Below are 23,999 nucleotides of genomic sequence, written 5' to 3'. Positions count from 1 at the left end.
CACATCCTAGACTTTCGAGTTCTTATATGAACTATGATTCAAAGCTTGATTCATCATGAACTGTCTAGTTATAATGATTGTATTAATAATTTGATTAATAAAACTACTTGCCAAATTAAAGAAAATCATAACTTGTTTATTGACTTGTGATGTTCTGTTTGAGTTCAAATTTATGCAATTATCAAGTTATACATAAATCTTCACGAAGGTTGATGGTTTCTTCCTTTGTTTTTATGTGGTGAGTCTTTCCATATCTAAAATTTTGAAATTTTCTCTTTAAACTCCATATTTCTCAAAGCCCCCTTCTCTCAAATTTCAAAATGTTAATTACTAGTATTGTTTGAAAGATACGTTCAGATCGATCAACCTACAAATTATCTTCCACTCGCTACGTTTCGAAAGTTATCTTCCGATCCGTATAAACGTAAGATCATAATAACATTGATATCCGACTCTATTTTTGTCACAAAATTTATAGACAATAAAAAATTCATGGGATTTTTTTTATGTCTACATTGATCACAAATTTTGATTTTTGTATTATAGTGACTTGCATGCTCTGGGGCACTAAAGTTTCAGTTATTCCGTCTATATACTCTTCTAAGAAAAATATAATAGAAGTTACAATATTGCATGTAGTATTTAAAAAAAATAGTATTTACAATATAATAGACTATAATATAGTATATTCTTTACAAGACCGATCCTAACCGCTGAAATTTCTTTTTTACTTTTTTGCTTCATCGAGCTGAACTTTCAATTGTCACCAGTCCTCTGGCCTTGGGAAGGGCACCTCCTATAATACAATAGGTCATTGAAGGCGAAAATCGGATCAAGATGCTATTTTGTGGAAAATCAACACATTATACTTATATTTTGGATGTGAAGAACTCAAGTTTTTTGAGTGGGAAACCACATAAAACAAATATGACAATTGTTGTGTTATTCTGATCTTACGTTTATACGGATCGGAAGATAACTTTCGAAACGTAGCGAGTGGAAGATAATTTGTAGACTGATTGATCTGAACGTATCTTTCATACAATACTAGTAATTGGCATTTTGAAATTTGAGAGAAGGGGGTTTTGAGCAAAATGAATAGTTTAAAGAGAAAATTTCAATTTTTATTGTATTTTATGGCCCATTATTTACACCCACACTACTACCTCGACAAGGGCGACTTGCAGGAATTTTTTTTTCCTACCCCTACATTTATCTCTCTACCCCAACATATTTTAAAATATTTCCATTTTACCCTTGTTTTACTCTAAGTATATTTTACCATTTTTAATTTGTCCTTTTATAATTTTTTCGGTAAACTGCTTCTACCCCCGCAAACATTGTTCCGGTATGTTAATTTGACTGATGTAGTATAATTTTACCGGTACACTTTAATATAAGTGTGCTGGTACTTTAATACTTACCACTTTAATACATACCGGTATACTTACTTATACTAAAGTGTGCCGGTACTTTTAAAAAGTGTATGACGTCTACAACCATATAGTGTTTTGTGTTACACAAATTTAATGTTCTTGTATTTTAGAGATTGAGTAGAAATAGAGAATTACGACACCACCACACTCATCTTTGTTAAATTGTATTTTGGCAAATTGAAATTGGCCTTGAACTCTTGGCTCTTATCTTTTCCAAAAGGATTCTGAACTGGTAAATTCTTTTCAGTTGTCAGTTTTTTCTCTATACTCTTGATATTTCCCCAAAGAATTAAATCCCTAAACAACAAAATTCATGAATAGGGAATACCAATTTTTGAAGAGATTCATGTAGTGAGGAATTGCTAATAAAGAAAGAGTCAACTAGTACTACCAAATCCGAAATATAATTGATCACCAAATGAGCAACTTATGGAAGGTGGGAAAATACCAGGACTATACATCTAGAAAATTGAAATTAGGCAAAAAGAAAGAGTACACATCAGAAATCAGAGATCAGAACAAAAGATCACTAGAATAGAAAAAGTCATATAATATCATGTTAATAATAATAAAAGAATAGCGGTAGTTGTATTCTTAGAAACTCCAAATTAAAGTGTTTTGATGGGAAAATGAAAGCAACAGTTAGTAATATCTGCTCTAATCAAATTGCTTAAGTTTAAGCTTGCGGACACTTGATCGTGCTCATCCGTCTTCTTCTCCAAGAAGAATACATTGGCTACCTTTAAATTCTCGAGAACTGGACATCCAGCCAGAAATAGGGTAAATAGTGAATGAGTTTTGAAGTTAATGTCTTCCAAATGAAGGGATTTGAGTTCGGGAAAATCAACTTTATTTTTACTGAAAACCAGCAAAGCTTGAGAACTATTAGGATTTTGCAACACAAAACGCTAGTGGGCAGTACCGGTACACTTTTTTTTTCAAGTGTGCTGGTTTGAAAATTTGTAGCAGTACAGTTGTGCTACCGGAACACTCATATGCAAGTGTGCTGGTGTGAATATTGATACCGGCATACTTTTTTTTGACTGTACCGGTACAATTTTCAAACCAGCACACTTGAAAAAAGTGTACCGATATGTTAGATTCAGACTTATTCTCTCTTTGTCTCCTTACTCATACCGGCACACTTTGTTTGATTTGTAAAGCAAATGATTTTTTTTTTTTACATTTTTAACTTATATATGAGGGCATATTCGTCCATTCAATTTTAGTTGTTGGGGTAGAGAGATAAATGTAGGGGTAGAAAAAAAAATTTCCGACTTGCATTTGACCCATTAGGGACCAACCCAGAAAATTTGATTTCATATCCTCACATTTAGATGTTTTCTCTCCCCACCCCCCGTGAATCTTTTATTCCCTCTGAATTTCCAATTTTGCTTTTGAAAAAACTTCGGTTCGTAGAAATCGAAGTTTTTTTTTGCCTTGAAAACAAATTTCGGTTTCTAAAAACCGAAATTTACTCTGAATTTGCACTAGTAAAAATTCGGTTTCTGCGAACCGAATTTTTCTGCAGGGGCAAAATTGAAATATTGGGGATATAAAAGATTCACGGGAGGTGGGAAGAGAACATCCCACATTTATTTATACCAATATCATCAAAAAGACATGAACTACCCAAAGCACCTTCCATTCTACCCTACTAAATATGAAAGATCTGTTAAAAAAAAAAATCCCAAGAAAGAAAAAATGTAAATTATTTTAAATTACCTGATTTTTTCTTAAGCAAGTTCTAGTATGAATGTTTTTTACTCTCTCTAAATATACTAACTTTTATTTTTAATTTTTTAAAAAATATATTCAAACTTTAGTCCTCAACCTAAATTTTATGTTTTTCATTTTTGGTCCATACTATTTTACAAATTGCACGTAGCATATTGCAAATGACTTTTTTTTTTGACGTAATAATGCAAAGAAAAATAAAAATTAAATATTATAACATATTAAAAGAAAGGAGAGATATAACTCAAGAGTTTGGTCTACATGATAAAATGACGAGTCTTGAATTTGAGAGGTTTCAAATTCGAGCCACATACTAATATCTTAAAAGAGATAAATATAAATATCTTCATATATTGAACCACATAGTCTTTTCTGTCTTAGGCTAAATATTATTTCTTTCCTCTCTAAACTTTGTTATAAACAAAAAGAAAAAAAAAAAAGAAAAGTGGGAGGCTATCATATTCATTAGTGATTAATATACAAAATTTAGCAACAAATTATTTCAAAATTTCGTATCCGAATATGGAGTGAAACACAAAGTTGTCAATGCCTATCATCCACAAACTAGTGTAGAATATTAGTTATTATCAAATGAAGAAATCAAGAGAATCCTTGAAAAAGTTGTTAACCCTTCCAAAAGATATTGGTGGATCTCTTGTTTATGATAAAAAGGTCATTTGTCCATAGAGTTGTATCACAATGCTTAATGGGCCATAAAAAAACCTTTATTATGTAGCACAAAGTTTATGTCTGATTAATTTAGTTGGTAGAGACATCATATTATTTCTAGTTATTAGATTACTTCGACAAAAAAAAATGCGAATTTTGCTATTCTAATCCCCATATTGCTTTCAGGCCCAAATTAAATTCCCCATAAGAGCGTTTTAGATCATAGGATCCAAAATAGCTTAATTTTGAAACGTAGAATCTGAAGTTAGCTGATTTCAACGATGTATAATTTTAAAACGTAGATTCCGAAATAATATTTTTAATTTTTGTAACTTAAGAACTTAGGTCCCGAAACACACTTTTTCTTTATTAACAAGGAAACATTTGGTAGAAATCAATGGAACTGTGATTTCTCTAAAACAGCAATACTCACATCCCAAAATCCAAGTAAATATTATATCTTGACACTTCTCTTTTCCCCCCTCATGATATAGTCTTTGTTTCGATGATGCTTGTTAGTGCTAAATACTGATGAATAAAAAATATAATCATGAATAATCTGTCACTTAAACATGATTCATAATATTAATCGTTAGTTGATTCAGTGGTGATTGACGCTGAATTTAGTAGGGAGAACCACAGTTTGATCACCGCAATTGCATTAGTACTGAAATGATTGGAAATTGAATACAGTTCTTTTGCATTGTGTTTTTATGACTGTAGTTGTTGTTTGTTTGACAAAATTACAATGCCACTATGATTTTGTTGTCAATCTAAAGCCTAATTTTTACCAAAATAATTATACATATATATTAATGTATTGTGTTCGTTATATAGATAACTCGATTTTACTTCTCTTTTGTTTCATCCTATATAGTCATCAATCAAGATTTTATATCCATATTGCACTGGCTTTTGTATAATTTTCATCATCACTATCATTTTAACTGTGTGTGAATAAAGATTTTTAAACCTGTGTGTTTGTTTATGTTTGTTATCTTGCATTTTTGCTTATTAGTCCACCGTTTTTAGAGAAATTATTAACAAAAAATTTCGTGTTTTTTGAGCCTAAATGTGTTATTCAGAAATTGTAACGACCCAACTCTAATTAATAATAATAATAATATTAATTAGAAGAGCAATGCTATATAGAGCGAAAACTTGTCTCACGAAATGATCACGAAGGTTGGCTACTTTATCTTCTAGGCAAAGCTTGTCACTCAAAGTTAAAATGTACAATACAAACACACATACCACAACTTATGAACTATTTTTTAATACAAAATAAAATTTAAACAATCCAAATAATTCATTCAGTCAACTGCAATTTGCAACACATAGTCTCGATGGATGATAACGGAACTTGCCACGTTGAAGTAAAAAAATGGGGTTTACAGTTGCAGCCAAACGTGGCAGTTGTAGATCCATTTATGTTAATAAAGTGAAGGGGTGATCAGTGGAAAAGTAAGAAAATTATTTTTGCAAAAAGAAAAAAGATAGGAGAACCATAAAATTAAGGATACAGCAAGCAAATAACTGCTTCGTGAAATGTTCGTGAAATTTCTTTCGCGATATATAGCATTTTTCTAATTAGAAACTCCAAATTGAAATAAGAATGAGGTTTATTGGATGAATGAGAAGAAATTATTAAGGAAAAATATAAGTATGTTTGGTGTTAAGAAAAAGGGATACAATAACAATTAGTGTATGGTTGGTTTCAATTCTGGAGCATCCAGAATTGATTCTGGACGTGTAGAATTGATTCTGACTTGTTTGGTTTCTCAAAAGTAGAATTGATTCTGCCTCCAGAATTGATTCTACTTGAAGCTAGAAATCGTAGCTTCTGATTCTAGAATTGATTTTTACACTCAAATTTTTTGTTCAACTCACTTTTTCATGAATATATCCAAACATAAACCACTTCAGCTTAAAATCAATTTTGGCCAGAATCAATTTTACAGAATCAATTCTGCCTAAATCAATTCTCTCCGCCGCAGAACTAAACACACGCTTAGGCTCTGTTTGGTAACACAAATAAGCTAGCTTATAGTATTATATGAGCTTATAAGCTTGTTTCAAAAAATTAGAGGTGTTTGGTAACAAGCTTTTTGTACTAGCTTATAGCTTTTTTTCAGATGCTATTTCAAGTAGCATTTGAGCTTATAGCTTATAGCTTTTTACACTTTATTCCACATTTACCCTTTAATTTAATAACTACTCACTCTAAAAAATAAACTACCCACTATCAATTATGTAATTTTATATTTAATAACCACTTTAAAAGCTAATTTTATCAAACACTTTAATTTCAATAAGCTAGCTTTTCAGCTATCAGCTATAAGCTAGCTAGCTTTTCAGCTATCAGCTAACTTATCAGCTATCAACTAGCTTATAACTTATTTTTACCAAACAGACCCTTACTAGTTATGACAAGCTGAGAGACAAAGGTGTAAAATGATTTTTGACCGTTTAAGTGAAATTGGAGAGAGAGAAAACAAAAAGTCAGTAAAACTCTCCCCACTTCTTCTTCTTCTCACGAGACTCACCCTCATCATCTCACCATGGAGCATCAAGAAATTCATCCTCACTTCATTGATTCACAATCTTGCATGATTACTTCTAAAAAATAAAAATAAATCAGCAACTTCTCTCCCTACTCTTCGTACTCTCCACGCAGCAGCAACAACAACAATTGCCTTCAACCCATTTTCTTCTCAACCTCAAATTAATCCCAAATCTACCATGCAATTCACTTCTTAGGTTCCTAAGCTCAAGTGGAACAAGGTAAGATCTTCTATTTTTTCACCTCCTTCATACCAATCTCACGCAAATTTCTCAACCCTAAGCCCCAATTTCACTAATAGTTCAATAAATTGATTTTAATGCATGTTTTCCCTTGTCAAAACCAGTGGGTTTGGTGGAAGAGTAGTATTGTTGCAAGAGAAGGTCAGAAGCAAGGTTTAGAGAGCTATTAATGGGTCGGAGGAGTTGGAAAAGCTCATAGCTAGCCTTGAAGTCTCTTGGGTGTTATTGGCACTTTAAGGTAAGTAAATTCTGCACTTTTTCGTCTGGACCTGTCTTCAGTAATCAAGTCATATCTGATAAACCGTAATTCCGATTGAAATTCCGTTTGTTTCTATGGATAGCTAACTCAAATACGATCGTTGTGGTACCGGTTGCATGATTTTTCGACGAGCGATGAGGTCGATAAACATTTTTGAAGTTGGCAGTCAGTAGCTAACTCAAATACGATGAGGTCGTTGTGGTACCGTTTGTTTCCATGGATAGCTAACTCAAATACGGTCGTTGTGGTACCTGTTGCATGATTTTTCGACGAGCGATGAGGTCGATAAACATTTTTGAAGTTGGCAGTCAGTAGCAGAGCTTGTGCAGAAAATCTGGTTTTTTTTGGTGTTTTATGGACTACGGATTTGCATTTTGAGCGGCACAAACAGATGATTATAAGCATGCGAAACAGTTCAGAATCTCTATCAAACTCAGGTGGGTTCCTTTAGGTATTAGCAATACATTATTTAATTGGCCATTAAGTAGAGCCATTAGTAATTAAGTCATAGATACATTACTTTGGAGTATTAGCATTCCCATTGTACTCCTAATGTTCATCAAACCTTATTGATGAACATGAATTATACATAAATAAGCTAACCCTTCCCCATTGCTTATTATGTGAATTTTAGATTAGGTGTTTTGTGATGATGCTTAAACCCAAAGCTCATTAATGCGATAAAATTATGTTTAAGAGTATGCAAGTTGTGTCAATGATCAACTGGACTGTAGGTGTTGATTTTACAATTGGTTGGATCCGTTCACGAGTCATGTTTCCGAGTTTGACTTGAGAATGAATTCTTACTACTTTTATTACTGAACAACACTCGTTTTAAGTTCCAATTGGTCATTAAATTATTTTACATAATGTTTGCAATTCTTAAATGTAATCTTATCTTGATCGAAACACCTAGGAATTATTGAATCAACACTTAATAACGGGGCTGATTAGTTAGTTAGCAATGAGTTCCCCAATGATTACGAACCATGAGCCATAGGTGAAATCATACAAGAACATAGTGTTATTTAAGTAATGATTAAGTTCCCTTGGATCGGGATATGCACGGGTAGGATAACAACTCATGATTAGGTGATTCCTGTACATTATTAGGAATCCATTAAGTTAAGATTATTAGAATTAAATCAGTTGATCTTATGGAATTGATTATGGGCCTTGTGCCATATTTCAGAATGAAATGTTTCGGTGGCCTTTGTACCACACAATGTTTTCAAAACCGGACCGGACCGGACCGGACGGTCCGACCGGTTCGCCCGTGAACCGGGCACCTCAGTGGTCCGGATGACTAGCCAGAACCGCTAGTCAGTGGAACCGGTAAAAAACCGGTGTAAACCGGCAAAACCGGTGAACCGGGAACCTGGAAAAACCGGCCGGTTTTTAACTCTTTAAAAAAAAACAATTTTTTTTTTTTTAAAAATCCATTTTTATTTTTCTTTTTGCTGAAACTGAACACGCATGAAAACACACTGAAACATCATCTTTGTCCTTTCAAAGAAAGACCTTTCTTTGTTTCATTTTCTATTTTCCACTAAAATTCCAATCTTTATTGTTTTTTTTTTCATTTTTTAGATTTATTGATTTGAAATCTTTAATTCCCTTTTCACTCTCTCATAAGATCCAAGAATCCCAAAAGTATTTGATGGAAGTGAAAGAAGAAGTGAAATTGGAAGATGTTTTTGAATGAAATTGAAAGAAGTTTTTGATAGAAGTAAAGATGAAGAAACAATTTATTTGTGTTGTTGTTTTTTAATTCATGTTAATGGTTAGAGAGAGAAGAGGGAGAGGAAGAAGAAGAGATGAATTTGAGAAGAGATAGATAGTGGTGGCTGTTTTCACTGTGTTTTCATTCTTTTGGCATATGTATGTGAGTTTGCAACTTTCGTTTATATCTAGGGTTAGTGTAATGGGCTTGGGCCATGTCTTCTTCAAATGTGGGTTAGTGAAATAGACATTTGTATTTTTATTTTTTTTACTATTGAAATTTGAGTTTGATGTTGAAATATATAATTTATATTTTATTATATATTTATTTATTATCCGGTTCTAAAACGGTCGAACCGATTGAACCGGTTGAACCATGAACCAGAGGCCACAACGGTTCGACATCCGGTCCGATTTTTAAAACATTGGTACCACATTTATGAATAAAATGTTAAGTCGTGATCCTGGTGATACCTGAGACTACCTGATATAGGAGTTGGATAATCTGGTTGGATTCCCAGAGGGAATTCCACATGACGATAAGACGAGTCAAGGAGTCGTGTCCTAGCCCTCGATAGGGAATTGGACCGACTAGATAGACCTCCTGAGCCTAACTCACCTCATGTTGTCTATGTAAAATGCACGAAGATAATAATTGTGTGTTACACCTTTATTTATGTTTATGGTATTCTTTAATGAATATGAATTATAAGTGAACAACGGATGAATTATCAAAATTATGCATTAAGATTTAAGACAAGAATAGAAACTATTAGTTTCAATTACCCGGTGTAGTCACCAGTAGTTGGGTAGTAGGAGCTCACTGAGGCTTAGTAGTCTCAACCCACTCCATTTATGTTTTTTTTTCAAATAGTCAGGTTTACTAGAGCAAGGACCAGGTGGGAATTGATGGTCGAGACTGAGCTTGAATTATCCGATTATAAGATTTGTCTTCTTCCTTGTTTTTGTATTAATCTGTTGTTTCCATTAGTTTCCTTCCGCTGTGGATTTTTATAATTAGAAGTCATTATGTAATTTAATGTACTCGGATTCAATTATGTATATTCCGACTAAATATTCTAGACATTATAGTTGGGGTGTTATAATTGGTATCAGAGCAGGTCGATCCAGTATTGGACCTTGCCCTGAGTCATTATGGTTCAATCCAAAGAAGTACGGACCCTTTGGAGTCTGGACTGTTTATGCTGACATCATCGCGTGCTGAGCCCGATCAACTCAGTATCGTGTATGGTAGGCAGGGTATTACGGTTGAGAACCGAAGTGGACCAAGGAGGTCAAGTAGTAAGAGCGCAGTAGAAGCACGAATTCAGAAGCAGTTGTGAACAAAGATCCTTAGAACCGGATATTGGAGCTGGAGTAGTCGACGCCACAGGAGTAAGTAGTGTAACACCAACAAGTGGTGCAAAGAATTCGGAAGAAGTACGTGGTAGCAGTAGTAAGAGGTATGTTAAAAGGTGCAAGAGATTGATGCGCTCAAATGTTGGAAGCAGGCGTAACTATTTAGAGGATTCTGATAAAAAGGAAAACCCAGTATCTAAATAAGCGTTGATCGAAATAGAATCGAAATGGAGTATAGAAGTAGGACCCTCGAATGAAGATAGTAAGTCTGAATTGTGCAATGAGACAGATGATGGACTTGGGAGACTGAGCACAGTTTAAATGAAATGTGTAGTATGCAAGTAGTAACTAACCGACACATAAGTGTTGTGTGAATCTTTCGGAACCTAGAATTACCCTTCTGTCCTTGTGAACCTTTATCAGTAACATGTCAGACCAAGTATGACCTAACAATCAGTTAGCCACAACTTTTCCTAAAATTGTTAATCTTCGGTGCAGTCCAGAAATTCATTTTAGTGTCAACAGACCCATTAACTACCTCTATTGGAGAATTCAAACTAGATCACATATATCCCATTGTTTTTCTAAAGTAAGTCTATCGTACTATTCATTTAGAATGAGTTACACCAGATGTCCTCGAGGAGAAAATTTCAGCCTCTCAGCCCGTAACCAGTAATCTTACTACACCACTATAGTCAAGCGTTACCCAGTATAACAATTAGAATTTCCTCTTAATGATACCAGTCATTCAAGTAGGTCTCTTAAGTGATGTTACTTAATTAACCTTAAAATTAGAAACTCAATTTGATATTAGTCTTAATAAGTCATCAAAAACCTTAGGTGTTCAAACCTTGCAGCCAAAACCCATCAGAGTCAGTTACACATCCTTGTAAGAGCTTGTCAGCTAAATTTCAAATTAGAATCAAGTTTTTCGTAACTTAAGAGAATTGCCGATAGAAAGAACTCGTGGAGTATGAGCTTGAAATCAGTAGGAAGTAGACCCTAACGTTTATAGTAGACAGTTGTGACCAGAACTGATACGGTGGACGTGACGAAATATATTTCGAAATAAGATATGGGGAAGTATGTAAGCTGGTACTAGATTGGTAGTTCAATGATAGTTAAGTCGAGACGAGTTGTGTGGCGTGTAAACCTTAGAGAACAAGTTGCCATCCAACCATGGAAACACTAACCAGGTATAATTCGTTGAATTGAGCAATGCATGATTTGATATCAGCAAGCTGTAGAAAATCATAAATGGGCGTGATCTCCAATTTGTCTGATTATGCCTCAGACAAAATTATTTCTTTTTATGCTTTAATGCCTATCAGCAATGTTCGACATATAAATTCAAATAAAATGAGAACCTCCCTATTTTCTCGTTATTTATCAGTCAAACGAACGTTTAACGTATTATTTTCAAGATCTCTGCCCAAAATATCTTTAGCCTTTCCGTTACATTATTAATGATCAATCCAGATCATCAAAAGTTCTATTACTCTAAAAGGACACGAGTAAATCCAGTTTAAAGTTCCCACTTGTCCTGTAATTCTTGTTACCCTGTTAATCAGTATCATTAAACCCTCTAGATACAAATGACTCAGTTTAGTGTCAGTTTCGGTAAAACACTTAGATCTTCCATGTGCTTGAAATTCGAAATTGTTTAACCAATCGATTTACTCAACCTTCCTTATAAGATCTCGTCAACTAGTTTCGGATAAGATCCAAATCCTCCCGTGTTCAAGAGAATTAAGAAGAAATAATAAGGTCAATATTAATTGAAAACCCTTTTCAGTCCCATCCCTAGTTATCAGAATAGACCAGTGTAAGCCTGAGAGTATTAGCCAATAAACACGGGTGTTCCTTCAGAAAACTACCAATTATTCTAGTGATCTGTTTGCTGATACCTATAAGCAATCTAGAGACAAATAACTCCATTAGTATTGCCACTAGCATTATAAGACAACATTTCTTGTAACTCGACTGTCCGAACAGTGATCAAGTTAATTTAGAAAATCCTTCATTAGAACCTTATCAGCATGTCAGTCTAATATTTTAGTCTCATCTTAAATATCTCTGACAAAATGTCTTCAACTCCCAAATTCCAATGTCAGCAACTAGTTCGAATCAGTGTACGCTGAAATTTCTCGCTACGTATTGAATTGTCTCCTTTTGAAAAACATCAATTGTCCTAGCTAATCTGTTATTTAACCTCATTAAGTACTCCAGAGTTAAGTGATTCAAATTAGTCCCAGTATTAGAAATTCAAGACCTTATGTGCTTAACCACTGAATTGGTAACTAGACTGTCTCAATCAATTTCTTATCAAAATCCTACCAGCTAAATTCCGCCAAGATCCAATTCTCGTTTTAGAAGAATGTCGGTAGAATAGGAAGTTAAGCAGAGTTGACTCGCGGATAACATTAGTGAATGTAGTAAGGGTTAGCGTTAGATCAATTAAGTCACCATAAGTGGAGTATGACGAGAAAGATGAAACACGGTGCCAAACGCGAAGCAGTGAAAAGACTAAAGGACATGAAACAACTAGAAAACGAAATGAGTGGACGTGTAGCAAAAATATAAGGTTGCGATAAGGTGTTAATTATGCAGTGGTACGTCTGACATCACAAAGCGATGCTAGTTTTGATTTATCAGGTTGTACGACAGAAAAGGTAGTGACGTGATAGGAAATAGAGACAATCAGTGCAATATCTAGTAGACTGGTTTTGGAAGTAAAGTACGGTAGAAGTATACGCTGGACTGACAAGAATTAATAGACACCGGTGATGTAATCTAGGAAGATAACACCTCAATTTATAAGGAAAGGTAATATTGGTTTATGTTGAAAACTCTATGTGCCCAAGATCAATCATGTATATGCACTCTTTTTCTTAATCCACGTACAAATATATATACATGAGAGAAAACTTTTTTTTTTTCATTGTAACCATCATGTAGCTATTAACTAGGAGTAAGTGGGTATTAACAACTTATTAATAACGAAAAAACACATGTTTATTGACCAAGTAAGACGTTAACAACTTATTAATAATAATGATGATAATTATATAATTTTAAAAGGACTTTAAAATAAATTATTTTGTCAAAATATACAACAATCCCCCACAATTTATTTTAAAGTTTAGAGGAATATTCAAAAAACATTTCCTGGATTAACATCATTGATGTAATGCATCAAACTGGTGTACAAATATATATACATGAGAGAAAACTTTTTTTTTCACTGTAACCATCATGTAGCTATTAACTAGGAGTAAGTGAGTATTAACAACTTATTAATAACGAAACAACACATGTTTATTGACCAAGTAAAACGTTAACAACTTATTAATAATAATGATGATAATTATATAATATTAAAAGGACTTTAAAATAAATTATTTTGTCAAAATATACAACAATCCCCCACAATTTATTTTAAAGTTTAGAGGAATATTCAAAAAACATTTTCTGGATTAACATAATTGATGTAATGCATCAAACTGGTGTAGCAAGCTATATGAACCAGTCCTAGACTGATAGTACTTAACACACAATAACATTGGTGTAGCAAGCTATATGAACCAATGATACTTAGCGTGTGTTAGCGGTCTGCCAATCGCATTACTCCCCACAGTTCTTGCTGTTGCCGCTGTGTTGCGCGTATAGGCCGTGCGCGTGCCTGGATTCATTCATGAGTGCTCTAGAGATTTCGCCAAGATCTCATACAAGCGGCCCCACTTGACACTCACATAGGTGATTTCATCAAGTGTATTCTGCAAATCATACACCACCCATAAGGGATATGAAAATCATTAAAAGCTTTATTGCTTACCCTCTCAATAATGCAGAATCTAGCACTTTCTCACTCACACCATAGAAAAAGGACTAAGACAAAAATTAATTAACTAATTTTTGGTGCTAGCAGATCTAACAAGTAACTTGTTCTTACCCATATGAACCTTATTCATGGGATCTCCAATCACAAAGGTTGGGTTCCTATCACTTGTTGATTTCAAATGGCTTAAGTCCAATTCCTCTCGATGTGTCACAAAATTATTTCTTCCCAGGGGCTTTTCCAGTACGTACTTTACACAAATGATGAAGACATAATTTTCTTTCATCAAGTAATATTGACTAAGACGTCTCTAAGTCAATCAATCTCATATATTTATTCAAGTCTATAACAATAAACTTGTTCTCTAAAATAAATCTATACATGTCTTCTTAGTTAACTAAGCGACAATATTCTCACTTAGAACAATTAAATTCACTTATTGATTTTATTCTTATTGGCTCTTATCCGATTAACATCATTGTATTATTTTAATACAATGACTCATCACTTTAAGTGATATCTCATATGTTATCAAACTGACTTTCATCATATATAATTCACCAGGTCTACTTGAAAGACTATCAAGCGACATCACCCCCACATTTGGTAGCATAGGTGAATTTTTATTTAGGTCTACTTGAATAATTTCTAGTGACAGTGCCTCCATAATAAGGACAATTTATAATTCCGCATAGAGATATATTTTCTCATAAACGAATTTCACTAAACATCATTGTATTATTTTAATACAATGGATAATTCACAATTTCACTAAACATCATTGTATTATTTTAATAAATGGATAATCCACAATATACCATATTTTAATTTATGGTGTCTCAAAAATATTTCATGAATCACAATCATATACAGGTCTACTTAGAATATTTCTAAGCGACAATTTTTCTTTCACATAGCATATAGGTATCTCTATAAATACTTCAATGTCATGAAATTTCTCAATAAGACATCTCCTCAATTTACTTTCAACTAGTTTACATGCCTCAGTGACAACAAATATTCCTGCAACACTTCACTTGAATAACAATAATGAACAATATAAATATTGAACCGTTTAATTAACACAATAAAATGTTAACCACCGAGTTCAAAAATAAAAGTTTAGAGATATACAACAATTTATTTAATATATATATATATATATATGAGGGAGTCTAACAAAATACCACACATCACACATATTTGCTTTGGTTATTAAAGTTAAAGGAAAATTAACATCACTATATGCATAATCTAAATTCATAAATCTATTTTCCTTCATTGATGCTAACTGGTATATATCTTCTCAATTTAATTATTGTTCTTGTTGGGTTTTTGTATGTTGGCTACATTTTGCAAAAACATATTTTAGTCAAGTGTTGAGACATATGTGCTGACCTTAAGTGTTGTGACAAATGGTGGTACACTTTGGAACAACACCTGTCTCTGTATCTGTGCGCGCCAGCTAGCGGGTTTTAATTTCTACTCAATCTTTTGAAGATTTGATTGAAGAATTGTTTCAAGGTTTCTTACAGAGGAAGGCGCACATGTTTAATGTGTTTCAGGAGGCAGCCAAACCCTATTTATATTTTCTAAAGGAATTATATTTTTGGAAAATATATTTTTGTGTTTCAAAAATAGAACTATTATTTTCAAAAAGTATATCAGCTGCTGCCGCAATTCTAGAAGCCCTAATTTTGTCTTGAAGCCCAAGTCATTCTACTACTATAAATACGAAGGCAAGCATATGGTTTCAAGCATCTAAAATCGTGTCTTACAAAGCGTGTGTTTTAGGGATTTTAGAGTGTTAATTGTGAGTCTTTCTTGTGTCTCATCGATGCAAGCTTAGGACCTGTGTTTATTGAGTTTTAAGTGTGAACTTCTCCTAAGCTTTGAAGTACGAAGATTGTTCTAGTGTGTTGTGTGATTTGCTCGCAAGCTTTTAAGCAAGAGTGAATCCTAGTTTCTTAGGAGTGTGTCTCCACCGTTTGTAATCGTTGAATTTAATAACAACGCTGAGTATGTTGTTAAGGTGGGAATTGGGACGGGGTCTCATATCTAGGAGTTCCTAGGTAGAAGTGTCATTGAGTAGTGATTAAGTGAGAAGTTGTAAACGGGTGAGTTTAGCTTCAAAGTAATACTGCTGATAGTGGACTTAATTCCTGGATTGGTATCCCCCAGAGTAGGCTTTAGGCTGAACTGGGTTAACAACTTTTGTGTGTTATTTACTTTATTGTTTTTATTGTTTTATGTTAAGTGCTCTGTTTATAGACAAGTGTTGGTGCACCTGTAACAACATCTGTCTACAACAGACAAGTGTTAATACATCTTGATCAACACCTGTCCACTGTGTGCCAGGAATTTCAATTGGCATCAGAGCAGGCACCCTGTTCTGAATTTTAGGGTGAGCTCCAGGGAAACTTTTTCTGGCAGGGATGGACAAAGAAGGAGGGTTTGTTACCAGACCACCTCTTCTGGTTGGTGCTTCAAATTATGACTATTGGAAGTCTCGTATGATGGCCTTCCTAAAACAAATTGATAGCAAGACATGGAAGGCAGTTCTGAGAGGGTGGACTCCACCTGTGAAGATGGACAAAGATGGTAAACCAACTCTTGAGTTGAAATCTGTTGAAGAATGGTCCAAAGAAGAGGATGAGCTTGCTCTTGCAAACTCAAAAGCATTATATGCACTATATAATGGTGTTGACAAGCACATATTCAGACTCATCAAAAAGTGTGTCTCTGCTAAGGAAGCTTGGACCATCCTTGAGACTGTTCATGAAGGTACCTCTAAAGTGAAGATGTCAAAGCTACAACTCCTAACCACTAAGTTTGAGAATCTAAGGATGAATGATGATGAAACTATTCAGGATTTTCAAATGACCATACTTGATTATGATAATCAATTTGATGCCTTGGGTGAAAAGATACCTGAAGAAAAGCTGGTAAGGAAAATGGTTAGGTCTTTACCTAAGAAGTTTGACATGAAAGTCACAGCTATAGAAGAAGCCAAGGATATCACAGAAATGAAGCTGGATGAACTGGTTGGTTCATTACAAACTTATGAGGTAGCTACAAATGAAAGGACGGATAAGAAAAACAAAAGCATTGCCTTTGTCTCGAATGCTGAGGAAGAAGATCAACAGAGTGACACAAAGTCTGAAAGTAGCATCTCTGATGCAATGGTTCTTTTGGGAAAACAATTTAATAAGGTGCTAAAGAGAATGGACAAACGCTCAAAGACAGGTGCAGCTGACACTGGTCGCAACACTTACAGGAATTTCAGAAAACCTGTAACAGATGAGAAATCAGCTCCAAATAAAGGTGTTCAATGTCATGAATGTGAGGGGTATGGTCACATTAGAAGTGAATGTGGAACCTTCCTGAAGAAACAGAAGAAGGGGTTAACTGTAACTTGGTCAGATGAAGATTCTGAAGGAGAAGCTGATGCTGCAAAGGCTATACATGCATTGACAAGTGTATGTACATCTGACACTGAATCATGTGATGAAGAACTGACCTTTGATGAACTTGCTGAATCATATAAAAAACTATGTCTGAAGAGTGAAGAAGTCTGCAGAGTCTCAGAAAAGCAAAAAGAAACAATTACTAAGTTGCAAACTGAGAAAACTGCCAATCTGTCAAAAATCTCTGAATTTAGTGCTAAATGTGAAGAAAGTTTGAAGACCATTGAGGAACAGAAGGCAATTATCACCAACTTAGAAGCAGACAAGGTCAAACAACTGACTGAGATAGCCCATCTGAATGAAGAGGTAACTGAATTAAACTCTCATCTTGAGAATTTAAAGAAGCATGTGCTTAGGCTATTCAAAGGAACTGATCTAGATGAAATCCTAGAAACATTACCTACTCCTAGTAGAGCCAAAACAGGCATTGGGTATGAATATAAAAATGTCAATAGGATTATGGATTACAACAAAGAAGGGAAATACATGCCTGAGATAAGTAAGCAACCTTCTCCAAAAATGCATGGCAGGATGTCGCCACACCTGTCTCCTAGACAGCAGAGACAAGTGTTACCACATATGGCACCACATCAACAAAGAAGGCAGAGACCTAGATTTATACCTAGACACAGAAGCAGGTACCACTCATGGAGATGTCATCACTGTGGAAGAAAGGGGCACATAAGGCCTTACTGCTGCAAATTGTATGGGTATCCAAGTGAATTTCTTCAAGAGTCTGATCCATCCATTACTAAAACAGAGATGGAATGGAAGCAAAAGGATGATACAACCAATATCAAGGAGTATACAGCTGAAAGTAGTGAGAAAAGTTTGATTGCTCATACTTCTCTCAGAGCCTCATCAAAAGAAGATTGGTACTTTGATAGTGGTTGCTCCAGACACATGACTGGTGTTGAAAAGTATTTAAAGGAGGTAAAATCTTATGCAACAAGTTTTGTGACATTTGGAGATGGAGAAAAGGGGGAAATTAAAGGTATTGGAAGACTGGTTGACCATGGTCTGCCAAAACTTGAAAATGTTCTCCTTGTAAAAGGGCTAACTGCCAATCTAATCAGTATAAGCCAACTATGTGATCAAGGCATGCAAGTCAACTTTACAAAAAATGAATGTCTTGTCAGCAATAATGGAGGAGACATCCTTATGAAGGGTGTTAGATCAAAGGATAATTGCTACTTGTGGGTCCCTCTTGAAGAAGCCAATGTATCTACATGTCTCTTAACTAAAGATGAAGAGGTTAAGCTGTGGCATCGAAAATTAGGACACCTTAACCTGAAGAGTATGAAGAGAGTCATATCTGAAGAAGCTATCAGAGGACTACCAAGTCTACAGATACAGGAAGGAAACATCTGTGGTGAATGTCAGATTGGGAAGCAAACCAAAGTGTCGCACCAGAAGTTGCAACACTTGTCCACTTCTAGAGTTCTTGAGTTACTACATATGGATCTGATGAGGCCCATACAAGTTGAGAGTCTTGGAGGTAAGAAATATGTTTTTGTTGTTGTTGATGACTTCTCTAGATATACTTGGGTCAATTTCATTAGGAAAAAATCTGAGACTTTTGAAGAATTCAAAAATCTTTGCTTACAACTTCAAAAGGAGAAAGATTGTGGTATTGTAAGAATCAGAAGTGACCATGGTAAGGAGTTTGAAAACTCTAAATTTGCTGAATTTTGTGCTGCTGAAGGAATAGCTCATGAATTTTCTTCACCAATTACACCTCAACAAAATGGTGTGGTTGAAAGAAAGAACAGAACTTTACAAGAATCTGCTAGAGTGATGTTGCATGCCAAAAATCTTCTTTACAAGTTCTGGGCTGAAGCCATGAATACAGCATGTTACATTCACAATAGAGTAACATTAAGAAAAGGTACTGCTACAACACTGTATGAACTATGGAAGAATAGAAAGCCTACTGTGAAATATTTCCATGTGTTTTGGATCAAAATGTTACATTTTGGCAGATAGAGAACCTAGGAGAAAATTGGATCCCAAAAGTGATGAGGGGATATTTTTAGGTTACTCAACCAACAGCAGAGCCTACAGAGTTTTTAACTCCAGAACAAGAACTATGATGGAATCAATCAATGTTGTTGTTGATGATATTGATACAACAAGTGCAGATCCAGCTGAAGAGACAGATGTTATCACACCTGTCCCCACACCAGATGATGATCAAACTGAACCTGAACCTGATCAACACACTGAATCTGCCACAGAAAATGTCAGACCTAACAAAGGACCATCTACTAGAACACAGAAGAATCATCCTCTGGATCTTGTCATTGGAAATCCAAATCAAGGAATTGCAACAAGAAGATCAAAAGAAGCAATCTCTAACTCATGCTTCATATCCAAGATTGAACCAAAGAATGTTAAAGAAGCTTTGACTGATGAATACTGGATCAATGCTATGCAGGAGGAACTAACTCAGTTCAAAAGAAGTGAGGTATGGGATCTAGTACCTAGACCAGATGGTATAAATGTTATTGGTACAAAGTGGGTCTACAAGAACAAAACTGATGAAAATGGTGATATTACTAGAAATAAAGCCAGACTTGTGGCACAAGGATACACCAGATAGAAGGAGTAGATTTTGATGAGACTTTTGCTCCAGTTGCTCGTTTGGAGTCCATAAGATTGCTCTTAGCTGTGGCATGCATCTTAAAATTCAAGTTATATCAAATGGATGTAAAGAGTGCATTCCTAAATGGCTATCTAAATGAAGAAGTATATGTTGAACAACCAAAAGGGTTTGTAGATCCAAGCTTTCCTAACCATGTCTACAAACTAAAGAAAGCTCTCTATGGATTAAAACAAGCCCCTAGAGCATGGTATGAAAGATTGACTGAATTTCTTGTCAGCCATGGATACAAGAAAGGTGGCAATGATAAAACCCTATTTGTAAGAGAGAAGAAAGGGAAGCTAATGATAGCTCAGATATATGTGGATGATATTGTATTTGGTGGAATGTCACGACAAATGGTGGAACATTTTGTGCATCAAATGCAATTTGAATTTGAAATGAGTCTTGTAGGTGAACTAACTTATTTTTTAGGTCTTCAGGTCAAACAAATGGAAGACACCATATTTATCTCTCAAGAAAAATATGCAAGAAACATTGTGAAGAAGTTTGGAATGGAAGGTGGTAGTCACAAAAGGACACCTGCACCTACACATTTGAAGCTTACCAAAGATGAGAAAGGAATTGATGTGGATCAAAGTCTCTACAGAAGTATGATTGGAAGCTTGTTATATCTGACAGCTAGCAGACCTGATATCATGTTTGCAGTAGGAGTTTGTGCTAGATATCAATCTGAACCTAAGATGAGTCATCTGACTCAAGTGAAGAGAATCTTCAAATATGTCAATGGGACATGTGGCTATGGAATATTATACTCTCATGGTAATGATTCTACCCTAGTTGGCTATTGTGATGCAGATTGGGCAGGAAGTGCTGATGATAGAAAAAGCACTTCTGGTGCATGTTTCTTTTTGGGAAGCAATCTAGTATCTTGGTTTAGTAAGAAACAGAATAGTGTGTCTCTATCCACAGCTGAGGCAGAATATATAGCAGCTGGTAGTAGTTGCTCTCAATTATTATGGATGAGACAAATGTTGAAGGAGTACAGTGTTGAGCAAGATGTCATGACTCTTTATTGTGATAATTTGAGTACTATAAATATTTCTAAAAATCCTATTCAGCATAGTAGGACCAAGCACATTGATATACGACATCATTTTATAAGAGAACTTGTGGAAGAAAAAATTGTTACACTTGAACACATTGCATCTGAAGAACAGTTGGCAGATATTTTTACAAAGGCTTTAGATGCGAATCAATTTGAAAAATTAAGAGGCAAACTTGGAATTTGCCTTTTTGAAGACAAATAGCAGTTACAACATGTAATGCGTGTAACTACCTCTCATCCGCCTCTTCACTTAAAGTTACACGCTAATCAAGGGAGTTTTTATTCAACTTCCCATAACATCTATCAACCGCAATCATTTCTTTTCTACCACTATCTCTCTCACGTTCAAATTCTCTCCAACTTCCTCATCAACATTGTTCTAACCTTTAATTTTCTCAGAAAAGTTTACTCAAAAATCATGTCTGACTCTGCAAAATCCTCACCAACGAAGAATAATGATGTTCCATCGCTACAACAAATGGTGATCGATGCTATTCCTCTCAGCACCATACCTCCTACAAGTCCAACAAAGAGGAGAAAATCAACTGCAAAGAAGGATAAATCATCACGAACAAGTACAAATCCTTCTTCTCCTGCTACGCGTAAAAGCAAGAAAGGGAAAAGTGAATCGAGTAAGCCTTTTACAATGTCTGAGCTTCACATTGATCCACTTCCATCAAGTGGTGTTGCAACGCCTGTCGCTAATCCTGCAGTTGAGAGTGTTATTGCATCTGGTAAGACTTCTGTTAATATAGGTCTTAATATACCAAAATCTGTTAAAACCCTAGGCGTAGAGAACCCTGCTATATCTGGAAATTTGGGGAAAAGTGTTCCTAACTCCCCTATTGTTGCTGATGCTAATATTGGTGCTTCTACTGAGACCAATAATGATGTTGCTGATGAGTCTCTCAAGAAAACAGGTCCTGAGACTCATGTTGCGTCAAGTGTTGCGACACCTGACGCCGAGCCAAATGTTGTGCCAGATGTTACCACATCTTTGGCACCAGAAAATCTTGTGAACTATTCTGAGTCTGATGAGAGTCCCCCACCTCAGACTGCTGATAATGATGTTAATGAAAATCCTGAAGTTATAATTGTCAATGAAACAACTGTTAGTGATAAGTCTGTTCCTACAAATTCTGAGGCTAGTGTGGCTAGGAGGACTAGAAGTAGGGCTGGTAAAGGTGTAGAAACTGCTAACACACCTGTCCAAACACCCAAACCTTCTAGGGCTGGAAAAGGTACTGGTAAAAAGCCCCTATATGGACCTCCAAAACCTGTGAGTAAGGTGGTTCCTAGAACTGAGACTAAGAAAAGGAAAGCTCCACCAACCAGTGACTCTGAGTTTGAGCCAGAGACAGATGTTGCTGCATCTGGCAGCACATCTAGGAAGAGTATAGGCAGAAAGAAAGTTCCTCAATCTGTCCCCTATGCTCCTTTGGATAATGTGTCATTCCATCTGGAAAATGGGTCTGCTAGATGGAAGTTCGTGTATCACAGGAGGTTGGCTCTGGAAAGGAATCTGAAAGAAGATATCCTTCAATGCCAAAGTATTGTTGAAGCTATTGAGTATGCAGGTTTGATGAAGACTGTCTGTGGTTTGGACAAGTGCTATGACCGGCTTGTCAAAGAATTTTTGATTAATGTGGCTGAAAATTGCAATGATCCAGCAAGTCCTGAATATAGGCAAGTATTTGTTCGTGGGAAATGTGTCAAATTCTCACCAACTGTGATTAACCAATATCTGCAAAGAAATTTTGATGAGGTGGCTGCTCTAAAGGTCACAGATAATGAGGTCTGCAAGGTCCTCACAGGTGGCAGGATAAAGGTATGGCCAAGCAAGGCTAAGTTGGCTGCAACTTCTCTCTCTCTCCATTTTATGCTGTTTTGAATAGGATTGCTGCACACAATTGGGTGCCTACAACACATTCAGGTGATGTGGCCAGAGGATTGGGAAAGTTCATTTATGCTGTGGGTACCAAGGCAAAATTTGATTATGGGTCCTATTTCTTTCAAGAAACTTTAAGCCATGCTTTGACCTATGCTGTTGAGAAGCCAGTTGCTCTTCCCACTCTGTTATGCAATATAATCCTTGAACAACATCCAGATATTCTGAGAAGCACTGATGTTCCTTGTAAAAGGAAAGGGATGTTGGCCATTGAGCAAAGGCTGCTTGAAGGGACAAATGTTGCAGCAGGTGTTGGCACATCTGTCCAGACTGGTGTACTCTCTAGGAAGCAGATGATTGCTGATTTGACTGAGGCTAGCAGGGCACTTGAGGCCAGAAAACTGAAAATAGATCGTGTGATTGTCTCAAGGTTGAAGAAGCTACTGAGATTGCTGAGGGTGAGTCTGATGGACAAGGAGTTGACACTAGTGGCTCTGAGGATGGTTCTGAGGATTTGATGGAGGACTCTGATGAAAGTTCTTCTATCTGATTTCTAATGTTTGTCTTATGTTTTTCTGATGTACTTTTGGTGTTTCTCTTTTGTTCCTTTTATGGGCAAGGCCCTGGATTTCTAGCACCTGTGTGTGCATTATGGTCTGTAATATGTGCACTCTGATATTCTCTTGTCTGCTACTCTATGTTTTCTTATGCATGGTGTTTGTCAAAATTATGGCTAAAAAGGGGGAGTAGTGTGTGTGTGTGACAAGTGTGTGGACAGATGTTCTTACATCTGACAGATGTTCTTACATCTGGTGACTGTTTCTGCGCTATTGATCTATGCTCGTATTGAGGGGGAGTGTGAGTAATATGCATGTGTTGAGGGGGAGTAGTGAATATTCTTTCTCTATCTGATGTGTGTATGCATGAATTCAGGGGGAGTGTGAGTGATATTATCTCTTGATCACCTGAATACGTTTGATGACAAGTGTTGTGCCAAATGTGATGGCACCTGACTAATGAGTCCACTATCCACTATCACTGAGAATTTATTTTACTCAGATGTTTATGGGAATTTATTTTTCCCTGTTGTTCTTATGATGAATGGATGC

General features: G+C 35.5%; 1 long non-coding RNA gene across 5 annotated transcripts; it reads left to right on the top strand.

Annotated features, from left to right (window-relative positions):
- Positions 1-6,310: 6,310 nt before the first annotated feature.
- Positions 6,311-14,490, top strand: LOC123907483. 5 transcript variants are annotated; one of them, XR_006809235.1, is made up of 4 exons: positions 6,312-6,626; positions 6,752-6,885; positions 6,989-7,343; positions 14,390-14,490. It is a non-coding gene; the product is annotated as an uncharacterized LOC123907483 (long non-coding RNA). The 5 variants fall into 5 exon arrangements; XR_006809234.1 differs by lacking the exon at positions 14,390-14,490 and adding an exon at positions 9,507-14,245; XR_006809232.1 differs by lacking the exon at positions 14,390-14,490 and adding an exon at positions 8,543-8,962.
- The last annotated feature ends 9,509 nt before the right edge of the window (positions 14,491-23,999 follow it).

The sequence above is a fragment of the Trifolium pratense genome, linkage group LG2 (genome assembly GCF_020283565.1).
Source record: "Trifolium pratense cultivar HEN17-A07 linkage group LG2, ARS_RC_1.1, whole genome shotgun sequence".
Classification (NCBI taxonomy): domain Eukaryota; kingdom Viridiplantae; phylum Streptophyta; class Magnoliopsida; order Fabales; family Fabaceae; genus Trifolium; species Trifolium pratense.
This window is presented reverse-complemented; position numbering and strand designations above follow the sequence as displayed.